The 12868-nt window shown below is 40.6% G+C and overlaps 1 protein-coding gene across 1 annotated transcript in view; it reads left to right on the top strand.

Annotated features, from left to right (window-relative positions):
- Positions 1-12868, top strand: part of acap2a (ArfGAP with coiled-coil, ankyrin repeat and PH domains 2a) — a 220598-nt gene that overhangs the window by 53048 nt on the left and 154682 nt on the right. The window lies entirely within an intron of this gene.

The raw sequence follows: 12868 nt of genomic DNA, 5'->3' as shown, positions 1-12868 counted from the left end.
TCTTCAACAGCGCGGCTTCTTCTCGGATCCAGCGATGTGAGTTGCTTCGCTGAAGGATTAAAAATCAAAGATATGAGCCCGCGAGCGATATTTATAGACCTAAGCCACGCCCGTTTCGGCGGGACTTGACGCAGAGGGCGCAAAGCGCCCTCATTGGGTATGACGTCACTCTAGGTCTCGCTCGATAGGCTCAAGCAGTTGCCAGCAGACCAGCCAATAGGCGCACGAGCTGTCTCGCCTATGCCTGTATGCTGCAGCAACGCGTTTTACATTAATACAAAATTAAAGGATAATATTTTGGCTTCAGTATTCTCGTGGAAAAGGATTTTCCCCTAGCGTATTCTACGCAGTACGAGAGAATCTCTCGTAAGAGAACATGCGTGACACAAAAAATCTTTAACTTTTAGGTGACAATCTGTGAATTACACTGCGCAAACCAAAAGTAATACTAGGCCTACTCACCGGATGAATAAGGGTTGGCTCTCCACAGAACATAAAATATTTATTTTATTTTATTTTTCGTATTCGCATTTATGAGAAAAAAAAAACAATGTTATGGTCGTGACAGTTCTCCGTTACGGACATGAGCGTTGCTCTGAAAGCGGCACTAAAAGACTGCTTTAAAACTTTCACAGAGACCTCAAACAGAAAGCACAAAGCCTTTCTTTAAAGTGAATTTCGTTTTGTATTAATTGTAATTTTAATCAATATTTCATCAACCAATAGTAAATATAGCAGACAATAATCACGGAGGTGCCAGCGCGTGAACTGGAGCTGGTCTCATAAATGAACGCCCGTTTCACACATAGCCTACTCTGTTTGCAGTGCGTATGCGGTGCGTATTTTTTCTCTCCCGTACCCAGGTTAACAGGTTAGAGCTTTCACACTGCGGTCCGTTTATCCGTCCCAGTTGCGGTGCGTATACAGCAGTGCAGAGATCGTTTCCGCACCGAGTCTATTTCTGCTGTGCTGCAAACACTGAATTAAAGTGACAGCGCATGTTTTGTGGTCAAAATAAACACAGATTCAGCTGAAAATGTAGTAATTTCACCATAAATGCATATAATTAAATAAAATGTAGTAATACCATCATAAATGAATTTAATTAAATAGGCCTACTGCTTTTTTTTCCCTGGTCATCTTTTTATTTTTAGACCTGGGTAAAACAATGAAAACTAGGCCTACAGTTTACTTTAACAAGGCGAAATAATGAACAACACTCGTCTGATTCATGGAGGTTGAAAAACAAGTTATTTGTGGCATGCAAGATTTAGCCTATTGTATTAAAAATTCAAATGCAAAAGAAAAGGCATGAGAGTCGGCTGTTTTTGTCAATTTTAAGTTTTAATTTAAAATGTTTGTGATTTTAATAGCCTACATGTTAAATATGTTACCACTTGCTTGAAAAACTTAATCTATATAGAAGTAATGCATTGATTAATACGTTGTTTAAATTGTTTAAACTTGAATACGTCTATTAAAGAGTGTGTATGTGTAGGCTACAAAGAAAATTGCTCCGGTGACAAAACTTTTTTTAAATAAAAGTTGCTGAAAACTTCTGGATTTGAAATACAAATATTGTGTATGTGTTTGTGGTATCAGTGGATCAGTTACGCACTGCAAACGCATCATATGTGAAAGCACTATAGCGCGTGCTGCTCTCCTGCACCACATACGCACTGCACACAGAGTATGTGTGAAACGGGCGCTCAGCCTATAAGGTAGTGGGCCCAACTTGCCTCACAGACATGTCTACTTTTAAACAGAACAATTCAACACGAAAGAACTGCTCTCTGCATATGTAATCCGTATGAAATGTGCATTTCTCTCTGGCGCGTTCACTACTGCGAAGATCGCGCGTCAGCATCGTCAACTTCATCTTTGTAGCCGACACTGACAAAGAAAACACTTGTTTAATAAACAATTAAAATATCTCTTTTCTATATTTGACATATTCATAATTATTACTTTTGCCGGTTCTTTGTGACAGCTTATAGGTGCTTTATTGGGATACGCGTCACCACCGCATCACTGCACCCCCACCCCACAAAAATAGGCCTGTTTATTAAGCAGGATTTGATGTCCGACACTTATAAAATGCAATTCAATGTGGAAGTAATCCAAGTATTCAGAATACATTACTCAGATTGAGTAACGTAACGGAATACGTTACAAATTACATTTTTGGGCATGTATTCTGTATTCTGTAACGGAATACATTTTGAAAGTATCCTTCCCAACACTGTAGGTACTAACCCTGAACCTACCCTTAACCCATGTAGTTACCTACCAGTACTTTCTTAGGTAAGTACACATACTGCAAAATAAAGTGCAACCTTACAAATGTACAAATTGCCAGATCAACAGCATATTTTGCCAAAGTTATCCCAAGTGTACCATAAAGTGCCTTGGAGACTTCACAATTTCCAAAATAAAAATCTGAGATTTTCCATTTAACTTCATATGTGTTGTATTAAGGAGACCTTAGGATGTTAGAAATGCATATTGGTCAAGTTGGTCAAGGTCACTTTTTATAAATTAACTGCAAGCTGACAATATATGAGCAAACCATAAAATGTGTCCACCCTGTCATGGACAAATTCAAAGTAGAATAAATACATTTTCATTGCATAGTGATTCTAAAATGTAGATCTGCAGAAAGATAATGTGTCCCCTTCCCAACAAAACAATTTAGTTAATGGTAAAAGTCTTTTGATAATAATGAAGTTACTGCCTAAATATGTATTGCCCAATAAAATATGCGATAGTTGCACATTCTTTTCTAAATAAAATCTAACAACAAAGATATTTAGTCAAACTTTAAAACAATACTAACTGGCCCTCATTTGTTTATTAAGAAATCACACACAAGGTTTTGTTAACTTGTTAAAATATTTTTTTATTTTCATAAAAGTTGAAGATGACAGGGTGGACAACAAGATGACAGGGTGGAACTTGGCATGACAGGGTGGGCAAATGCTTAAATGGGTGAACTAGAAGAGAACAGGAACATTAGAGAAACAACAGGAACAACAAGAAAGACACATGAACAAAGACACATGACAAATGAAAACAAACTGAAAGTCCATGTAAACTAAACACACTGAACATACTGTGACAGAATGCCCCCTACCGGTTGGCGTGACCTTGCGCCGTAACAGAACAAGTGAGGGAAGGATGGAGGGGGCTATGGAAGTGGCCGAGGCGATGCCGCAGGCAAGGAGCCAGGAGATGGCAAAGGGATGGTGAAGGGATTGCAAAGGGTAGGCATGCTGGCAGAGGAAGCTGGAGGAGGTTCAGGCAGAGGGCGGCTGACCGGCAGGAGACAGAACTGAAGGGTCCAGGGTGGTGCAGATGGTTGTGATGGCATGGTGGTGAGTGGACGACGATCCCTTGGTGGTGAAGGTGGAAGCAGTCTGATGGCACAGACCCAGAGCTCCCCAGTGAGCCAGGTGGTGTAGTGGCTGACGACAGCTGGGGGATGACCACGGGGATCCCCAGGCGCAGACGGAGGACTGCAGGAGCCGAGAGACGTCGCTGGTGAAGGAGACCCAGGCGACGTCTCGGCGACGAGCATCGCAGTTGGAGCCAGAGAATCCGAGGACAGGGGCAACGCTGAAGGGAGGAAGGAGCCCGCTGCAGCCGTAGGGGAGAAGGGACATAGCGCAGCAGAAGGCCCGGATGTCCGTAGCGTAAGCAAAGCAACGACCGACCAAGGATGGGACAAGGTTGCCGGTGGGACAAGGGAACCCTGTGGAGTCACATGGACGAGTGTTCCTGGAGGAGCCGAAAGTGGGAGGAGCCAGGGCAGAGCCAACAGGTCGATGCGCTGAGATGGAACGAGGGTGTCTGAGGCCGGAGGCGGAACCTTAGGATCCTCAACTACCGCCGCTGCTGATGGTTGCTCGACCTGCGGCTTGACGTGTTTGCAAGGCATCTCCAGGGACGTAGCAGGACAGCAAATATCCAGTAGCGGCGGGGCTGGAGGACTCGTTTCCCGTTCCCTCGTCCATTGATGTCGCAGGCTTACACCCCTGGTTAGACTCGCTCGGGGGCTCTACTTCCGGCACGATGGTGAACTCTGTTCCTTGGTCCTCGGGCTCTGGCAGGTGGTCCCTCAACGTCTGTAGGGGGCTCTCGCGCATTCTCCGCGGTCGAAGATTGTAACTTCGGCTCTGGGTCTGGCTGGGTCCTGGATCGGAGACGGACGCTCTCCAGACACTGGATGATGGCTTGCTTCCAGTTCAGACCGGTGGTGTCTGGGAGGTCAACTGGATGGTGAAAGTTCGCCCCGATCCAGAACAACGACTTCAGGGTCTCGTCGTCGAAGGGGCAGGTGCAAGCAAGAATAAAAAACTCCCCTGAAAAATCTAAAAGGTTGTGGCTTTTCTGAGCCGCAGAATTCATTTTAGGGTCGGTTATTCTATAGTGTTAGACAAGGATGAGATAACACAAGATTTTATATAATATTAAGAACAAACAGCCAACACGTGAGACAGTGTGCTATGCACAAACAATAACCGACCAGGAGTGCAGGTGAGGGAACAACTTAAGAAGGAACACGAACTAGGATAATTGATCACACACAGCTGACACATATGAACTAATGATAACGGTAACCAAGGAGACAAACGAGTGGTGGGAATCTGAACAAAGACACGTGACAAATGAAAACAAACTGAAAGTCCATGAAAACTAAACACACTGAACATACTGTGACACTGATGTGCTTTGACTGTCTTTTTTTCCATTTTTTCCATTTTCCCCTCTCTTTCTCAAGGTACTTTCTTCTTCTCTCTGGGTCAGCATCACAACATTCCCTATATCTCCTTGCTATCTCAGCTCCACTTAGACTCATTCCTGGAAAAAAATTATAATATTTCAAAACAATTCAAAACTTTCTCTTACAAATTTCCCTTTAATTGGTCCAGCTAAACTAGGCTTGCCTAGTCTTATTCATTTACATTGTTAGGGCTGTATTTTTCAATCAAATTATCATCATCATCAAAACACATGCTGATAGTGATATTGCCAAAAAAGTTCGGTGTACCTGCAAGTGATTTACTGTTGAAGCTGAACTGTGCACTGTTTAAAATATATATTTAGAATTTCTGAAAAGCATTTATATTAATTAATATTTCACAATGACATGATGAAAATTAGGAAATATAAGTGTAGATACTTACTGTGTGTGGAACAGATGTTTTAAGAAAGACCAAATGGGGGAGGGGATGTCACTGAGTACATCAGTTGGTTTCTTAAAGGGGCGTTTACCCCATAATGACAGGGTGGACAGCAATTTCAGGGACACATGCAAAATGCTTACTATTATTATGAAAATAAAATATAAATAATCAAAATGACTTGTTTTATTAAATAACGTGTTGAGGACAATAAGTACATTCAAAAAGTATTTTAATTTTATGTAATTTAACCACTTTTTACACTCACTGAATTTAGCTGAGCAGGCTCATGCTAAAATGACATACATACATACATTACAGTGTGAAAATGGAGACATTCAGTTCATTACTGGACTATCAATACATATTTTCAAATCACTGATAATGTTGAATAAACTGTGTTAATCATGTTAGATATTGTATTTTTACTGAAATATTCTAAAATGTGTTCTTGGTTAATTGTCATTAGCTGCTTACTATGCATTTTCATAGACTTCTTTTGATGTGACATCAACCGTATATTAGTCCAAATTTGACCCAATGAACATATTTCTGGCCAAAAGAGTCCTTGAACTTTTTTCTATACATTCTCATAGACTCCTTCTGATGTTACATCAGCCATACAGTAGTCCAAAATTGACCCATTGAACATATGACCAAAAAGTCAACGATCTTGAACTTTATACATGATCATAGCAACATGATCTGATGTAACAACAGCCAGAAAGTTGTCCATATTTTACTTATTGAACATATTTACAATCTCATAGACTTCTTCTGATGTTACATCAGCAATATAGTAGTCTAACAAAGACACCTACCTGTATACTAAAAAAAATCTATCTGTGAAATGTATTCTGTGAATTTAAAACAATTATTTATTAATAAGAATAATAATAATTGCAAACTATTTATTTTTAGTATTGCATAACATGGACTTTGCAAGTAATAAATGCACACACTGTATGTTAACATGCAAATAACATGCAAAGCTCAAAACCTTGGAAACAATGTTCCAGTGGTCTCAAGACCTAGATCAAGACTCAATTTCTGATTCACAGGCCTGTCAAATCAGACCTGACACACTGTACACCTCGCCTAATACATTTGAGAAGTGATCAATATCCCCTCATCAGTATTCATATCATGGATCACTGGAAGGACATCTTAAAGACATCTAGTGCAGTGCTGGGAGTACTCCAGGACCAGGGTTGGGAACCACTGCAATAAAAGGCTCAAATGGAGTGGTTTTCAATCCTGGTCTTGGGGACTCACTGCTCTTCACATTTTGTATGTCTTCCTTATTTAACACCTGGGGCCGTATTCACAAAACATCTTAAGGCTAAAAGTAGCTCCTAACTTGCAGATTTAGGAGAAACTCTTAAAAATAATGGCCGTGTCAGTCCTAATTTAAGGACTCCTACATTTTTGCTCTAAGAGTATTTCACAAAACATTTTAGTACTAAAACCAGCTCCTAAATCAGTGAAAAGTTAGAGGACTTGTAAGTCACTAAGACCAAATCACAAACGATCCTAAAATGCTGTTGCTGGCAATCTGCTCAAAGACAATGTACACCATTGAGGCAATAGATGATAGAGCCTTGGGTGCTGAGCCTTTTCTTCATAAATGCAATAAATATTTTGATTTATAGATTTTAATCTGCAATGACATAACATAAAGGTTAATTTATATACAGGCAAAATGCATTGAATGATGGAGAATTACAAAACATTGCGGTCAAGTTGAAATTAATGCCCTTGTGGGCCGCTCGAATGACCCGAGTTCGAGTTTTGGACTAATTGTAGCTTGTTTATCGAGGATGCAGGACAACCAGCTAGTAATGTTTTACAGTAATCTAGTCTAGAGGTCATGAATGCATGAACTAACTTTTCTGCATCAGAAACAGATAGCATGTTCCATAGCTTAGCGATGTTTCTGAGGTGGAAGAAGGCTGTTTTTGTAACATATGAAATATGATTTTCCAAGTTTTACCAATATTACCAAGTGGCAGCATATATATTGAAAATAGCAGAGGGCCTAACACAGATCCTTGCGGGACTGATGATTTTGATGATTTACTGACGTTATCTTAGATTTTTGCCCTTTAAAATTACAAAATTGTAACCGTCTCATAGGTACGATCTAAACCAGCTTAATGCCTTTCCCTGAGTACCAGTGTAATTTTGTAGTCGATCTAAGAGTATTTTAAGATCTATAGTATCGAAACACAGCACTAAGATCAAGTAAAACTAGTATTGAGATACAGCCTTGGTCAGAAGCTATAAGTAAGTCATTTGTAATTTTAACAAGCGATAGATACAATTTTCTTGCAAAGAAAGAGCACGATTGAGCAGACAACTTTTTCTAGTATTTTAGACATAAATGGAAGATTTGAAATTGGTCTGTAATTGCTAATTCATTTTGATCTAATTGTGGTTTCTTAATGAGAGGCTTAATAACTGCCAGCTTGAACGGTCTTGGAACACGACCTAGAGATAAAGACAAGTTAATAATATTGAAAATAGGTTCTTCTGCTACCGATAACAATTCTTTCAGTAGTTTAGTGGGTATTGGATCTAATATACATGTTGGTTTAGATGCAATGATAAGTTTATTTAGATCTTCCTGTCCTATAGTTGTAAAGCACTGCAATTGTTCTTGAGGGGCGATAATTGAGGCTGACTTATAAGACACTGTCCAAGGTTGTACATTGACAATTCTATTTCTAATGCTTTCGATTTTCTCAGTGAAGAAATTAATAAAGTCAGTAGGACTAAACTGTAATGGAATATTTTGTTCAGGTGATGTCTGTTTATTTGTTAAGCCACTGTACTAAATAAAAACCTTGGATTGTTTGGTTATTTTCTATTAGTTTGCGGAGATGCTCAGCCCTGGCTGCTTTTAGAGCCTTTTTATAACGGTAAGTTCTGTCTTTCCGTGCGTTTCTAAAGACCTCAAAGTGAGTTTGTCTCCATTTGCGCTCTAGATTATGAGTTTCTCTCTAGATAGTGTGGGTAGTACTGTTGTACCAGTTAAGATTAAATAGACCATTTGAACGTGCTCCTCCCAAAAGATAATTTGTTGCTTGAATTCTGCCCTCTCTCTGCAGACATGTAAGAGGCTGACAATTAGCAGAACATATACTTGTTTAATTAGTGACACAGAGTACATTTTAAAGTTTTTATATAGCAACATTTTTATTTTAAAATCTTTATTTGAATATGGCAACATGCTACCTTGTTCTACAATATTTCTATGATTAAATCACTGACAGAGACCCCTCCCCCATCAGCCAATCACTGTGTGCATTGTTAGTAAGCGTGTTGACATCATCCATAGCAACGAGGTAAACCCCGCTCTTTCTCTTAGCTTAAGACTTTTCTTTGTTCCTTAGTAAAAGTTGATCTCAGTAGCTTTGTGAATAGCTATGAACTCTCACCCAAGACTTCCGTCTTGGGTGAGAGTACGCTGTGCGCGAACTGGCTGCCGCTTCTCATCGCAAATCGTTGTTTTGTTTTGTTTTGTTTTGTAAATCTTTGTTTGTTACGTTTCCTCTATTAACACCGTGTTGCTTGCCTCTGGGCGATTCTGTTGGAACGGAATCTGGACTTTTTCTGTTTGTTACGCCTCATGCTCAACATCATGTTGTTTACTTCTGGGCGACACTGCTGAACGGAGAATCTGGATGCTTTTCTCGGGATACGAAATCTGGATATATAATCGGGATAAACCTGCTGTTGGCTTCTGGATGTGCTTTCTCGGGACATAAAAATTTAATGGAACAGTGTTGGATGTTTGAGTTAAGCATCAGTTGCATGGATGTTACATTTTCGGAAGTCTCTGACACTCCCTGGTCAATTTGGACAATCTCTGCTAACTTCTGTTCAGCGTCTCACTTTGTGAAATCCCTGCGAGCCCTCTGCCCACTGTTTCGGCTTTACCATTCTTCTGCACTCTCGGTGGGTAAGTTTCCCCTTATTCATTGCGTAGTGTTTTATTGTGGTTCTGCCCTCTTTGGTCTGGCTAACGTGGTGGCCTCGCAATTAGCCTACTTTCCCCGCGAGCCCTCTACCGCTGCATATCTGTGAGTCCCATAACATCTGATGCAGCAGGTAGGCAAGTTTTAACTTGTTTAGCGAGCTGTTTAGTTTAGTTTTGTGGATCACCAGCTGGGTTTGGCTAACGTGGTGTTGTAGTAACGTGGGTGGCCATTCGGCTTTCTGTGAGTGCTGTCTTAAACTGCAAAGAGATGTACTTTGCCATTAATAACTCTCCGGCATTGAGACTGCTGGCCCTGGGCTTTGCTGGCCTTGCTCTGCTTCTCATTCACGGTATGGATTTAAATTATACTTCATTGCAACTGCATAACCTAAATCGTCTACTCCGTCTGGAATCCTCCACGTTTGATTTGTGTACTACTTTCGGAATTGCACGTCGTACACGTTATATCCATCGGTCTGCTAAACGTAGATGGCTTTATAACTACGACTCCTGTCTCTCAATACCTGTGATCCTGTCTCCAAGATCGGAGCGTTACCATAGTAACGATGTGACTCTCCACCGCGCCAGGACTCTCATACCCCTAACTAAAGATGTGACCTACTCGTCGCATGTTCCTCATCGACACAACTGCGCAGTTTTGAACACTCGTTCCCTGACTGGCAAGGGTACACTACTGAATGAAGTTACAACTGAGAGAGACCTGGATTTACTCTTTCTGACTGAAACCTGGCAAACACCTGACGATTTTGTTGAGCTGAACCTTTTAACCCCTGCTGGATATAGTTATCTGACAAAACCTCGACTTAGTGGTAGAGGTGGTGGTCTGGCAGTGATCTTTAAGAACAATTACAAAGTGACTAAATATGACATTCTTGATGTTCCAAGTTTTGAATGTATTTCACTTCAACTTGCTGGCCCCGCTCCGCTTCTGATTCTACTGATTTATAGACCCCCTAGAAACAACCCAAACTTCTGCTCTGATCTGACTGAACTACTCACCCTCGCATGACAGAATAATGATGCTTGGTGACTTTAATATACATGTTGATTCTGATTGTACTGCTGCAAAAGACTTTTTGTCTGTTCTGGATTATTTTGAAGTATCTCAGCATATTGACTTCCCAACACATTCTCACTCTCATACTCTCGATCTGCTCTGTACTGTTGGTATTGACAATGTGCATGTTCATGGTCATAATCTGGGCATCTCTGATCATAAACTAATTCTCTTTGATTTCTCATTCCCCATTGTAAAACCTATAACCATCACTATTATATCCTACCGAAATCTGAAAACTATAACTGTTGAAAATTTCTCCGCTGCCATTGCTGTTTCTGCTCTCCCTTCCTCACTCAATCTGCTGTGTCCTGATGAGATAGTTTCTACCTATGATAAATCGATTGGTGATGTATCGGATGAGCTTGCTCCTTTAATAACTAGAAATGTTCCGTCTACTCATTCCTCTCCTTGGTTTACCCCTGAGCTCAGAGTTCTGAAAACTCAATGTAGGCGTCTTGAAAGACTCCACAACAAATCCTCCCTTCTTGTCCATGCCATAGCCTTTTCTGATTCAGTAGTGAAATACAAAGAAGCACTTAACATTGCACGCTCTAACTATCTTTCTACTGTTATTAACAAAGCTAAATGCAAACCTAAAGCTCTTTTCACAGAAATAAATAAACTGGTCAAACCGTCCACCGTAGCTCTTACTGGTTCTGCTGATCTTTGTGAAAGTTTTCAGTCTTTTTTCCTTCAAAAATTGACAACATTTATCAGTCGTTTTCTTCTACTGCAGCTACCCCTTCAACTCCATATTTGATTGGTTGTCCGCTAGACACTTTTTCTCTCACTAATACATCTGTGGTTGAAAAATTGATTAACAAATCAAATTCTACCTCCTGTACACTTGATCCTATTCCAACATACCTTCTAAAAACTCATTTGTCTTTACTCATTCAACCTATTACCCACCTTATTAACAGGTCTCTTGCCACTGCCACTGTTCCGCTTAATCTGAAAGTAGCGGCCATTACTCCAATCCTCAAGAAGCCCGGCGTCGACAACGCCATTCATAGCAATTATAGACCAATATCAAACCTCGCTTTCGTTGGCAAGCTACTTGAGAAGGTAGTTGTGGCACAACTGCAATCACACTTAGAGAGACATAATCTCTTTGAACCTCTTCAATCTGGTTTCCGTACATACCACAGCACAGAAACAGCTCTTCTAAAAGTACTAAATGATCTCCTTCTGGCTTCTGATTCTGGTGCACATAGTATCCTGGTTCTCCTTGACCTCAGTGCAGCATTTGACACTGTGTGCCACTCTACACTTATCTCACGATTGTCTGCAATAGGCATCACGGGTGCGGCACTTCAGTGGTTGACCTCGTATCAATGTGATAGACAACAATTTGTTAAGATAGGTAAGAATCGCTCACGCTCTGTGTCTGTTTCTCACGGTGTGCCCCAAGGCTCTGTACTTGGCCCGCTTCTATTTCTAATCTACTTGCTACCGTTAGGCCAGATCATCAGACAGCATGGCCTCAATTTTCATAGCTATGCTGATGACATTCAAATTTACTTCACGATCAATCCCAACTCATCATTTCCACCCTCTTCAGTTATCTCCTGCCTCCACGAACTTAAAACATGGATGTCCTCTAACTTTCTACAGCTTAATGCTGGTAAAACCGAAATCCTGTTGATTAACCCTAGATCACAGAGCTCACCCAGACATGACATTTTTATCGATATAGATGGTATTGAGATTAGGCCTTCAAAAACTGTACGGAATCTGGGAGTTTTGTTCGACCCCATGCTCTGCTTTCACTCACACATTAGTCAGACTGTCAAATCATGCTTCTTTCACCTGCGGAATATTGTTCGTATTCGCCCCTCTCTTACCTTTATAGATGCAGAAACTGTCATTCACGCTTTCATCACTTCCAGATTGGACTTCTGTAATTCATTATACAGCGGACTACCCACCAAAGCAATACACCGCCTTCAAATGGTACAAAACTCTGCTGCACGAGCCCTCACATATAATAAAAAATCTGCCCATATCACTCATATCCTTCACCAACTGCACTGGCTTCCTGTCATAAACCGCATCCAATTCAAACTGTTGGTCCTAGTGTATAAAGCCTTACATGGCCCGGCACCCAAATACCTTGTTGATTTGGTACAGCCATATGTTCCAACTCGGGTCCTTAGGTCCAGCACTGAAAATCTACTCGTGGTACCCCGGGTCAGACTCTCTACGGTGGGCGGTAGGGCTTTTAGTGTTGTTGGCCCAAAGCTTTGGAATAAGCTACCCCCGAATCTTCGTGCGGCCGACAACATCTGGTCTTTCAAAAAACAACTTAAAACTCATATCTTCAAGCTTGCCCAATAAATAAGTATCCTCGACACTGTTTTCTCTGTTCTCCACTTTCTCAGCCCTATCTGCTACTTACTTTGTCGTAATTGTATGCTTTGATAAATAGTACAATATGTTTTTCTTTGATTCATGTCAATTGTTTGTCTGTTATAAGCAGATGGCCTTTGTATCTGTTTGCTTGCTGTTTGTTTGTTATTTGTATTGCATTGTGAAGCGACCTTGGGTTCTTGAAAGGCGCTATAGAAAATAAACATATTATTATTATTATTATTATTAATAGGTTTTAAGAGGAAACTC

Source organism: Squalius cephalus, assembly GCF_949319135.1.
Source record: "Squalius cephalus genome assembly, chromosome: 7".
Taxonomy (NCBI): domain Eukaryota; kingdom Metazoa; phylum Chordata; class Actinopteri; order Cypriniformes; family Leuciscidae; genus Squalius; species Squalius cephalus.
The sequence above is the reverse complement of the archived record's forward strand: the minus strand, read 5'-3'. Positions and strand labels throughout refer to the sequence as shown.